Here is a 1,501-nt window from a genome sequence, read left to right on the forward strand (position 1 = left end):
AGAAACTCTGCCGGACTCAAGTCTTTGTCGACCGTCCTAGAGTGACACTTTGGTAAAAAAAGGATATCGTTCTATTGGAGTAGTGCAGTAGTCAGTGAAGTCATCCAAATTGGACAAACAGAAAACTGACATTGTTCAAAATTAATTTATTTAACAATGTTTGTCCTTACAGCAAAGTTCATAAGATATATATATATATATATATATATATATATATATATATATATATATATATATATATATATATATATATATATATATATATATATATATATATATATATATATACATATATATATATATATATATATATATATATATATATATATACATATATATATATATATATATATATATATATATATATATATATATATATATATATATATATATATATATACATATATATATATATATTTGGCCATGCCTGACAGCAGACACAGAACTCCATATATAGGAATAAAGGGACACAGAGAAACAGATACAGAAATCTCCATGTATGGGCATTAAAGGGACACAGACAGTACACCCATGCCTGTGTGGCAAGCATTAGCTGAAACACCATCATCAAGTTTGCTGATGACACAGCAAACTCGACGCGGGTCCAATCTCAAATGACATATGAAGGAGCAGGTGGCATTCCTGTTGTAGGGGCCAACACTGTTGTATGGTATGGGAATTGCCATTCCCAGGAACTGGGAGTCCTGCAGAAGGTGGTGAGGTCGGCCGAGCACGTAAAAAAGAGAGAGAGAGTCGGCCGAGCACACACAGGGAGCTCACTCTTGTCCCTGCAGGATGCATATGACTGTGACAGCATGGCGCTTGCCTTGAACAGGGCAAAAAGGAGGACAAACAATAGAGGGTATGCGCATGCATAAAGTGAGTGGCAAATTGAGTGTCAAAGTGCATGGCAAAGTGAGTTTAATGTTGTTTAATGCAATCAGATAGGACTTCTGTTTGGATGTATGGGCTAGTGTCAAGGCTAGAAAGTCATCTTTTGGACACTCAGTAGGCGTTCCCGCATAATCTTTGGGTATGATGATGATGTCACGCGCAAACCCTATACACAGAATGGTAAGCACATATACTGCATAAACGTAGATACTGCACTGGCCGCTTCTGTTCATTAGAGCAATGTGTGACACACATCACACAGATAACATATGGGTAGGGGAAATCCCTGTGTGGTAACCGGAAGAGTGGGCTCCAAAGAAGAGCGGTCACCTCTATGTTAAAATGTTGGAAAAAATACAACATGGATCCTTTGAGAACCATCAGGGTCAAAACCCGCTCGGAACCATGGATGAATTCGGACATACTGAATGAAAGCCAGAGACAAAAAATGCTCTCAAACTTCTCAAAGACAGCTCTGAACTCGGTAGAATCTGCACCTGGCTCACTGATAACAAACTATCTTTACACCTGGGAAAAACTGAATCCTTTCTTCTTGGATCAAATAGTAATCTCAGCAAGACAGATGGCTTCTTGGTTAGAGTGGGTG

The sequence above is a fragment of the Protomyctophum bolini genome (genome assembly GCF_963924005.1).
Source record: "Protomyctophum bolini genome assembly, chromosome: 4".
Taxonomy (NCBI): domain Eukaryota; kingdom Metazoa; phylum Chordata; class Actinopteri; order Myctophiformes; family Myctophidae; genus Protomyctophum; species Protomyctophum bolini.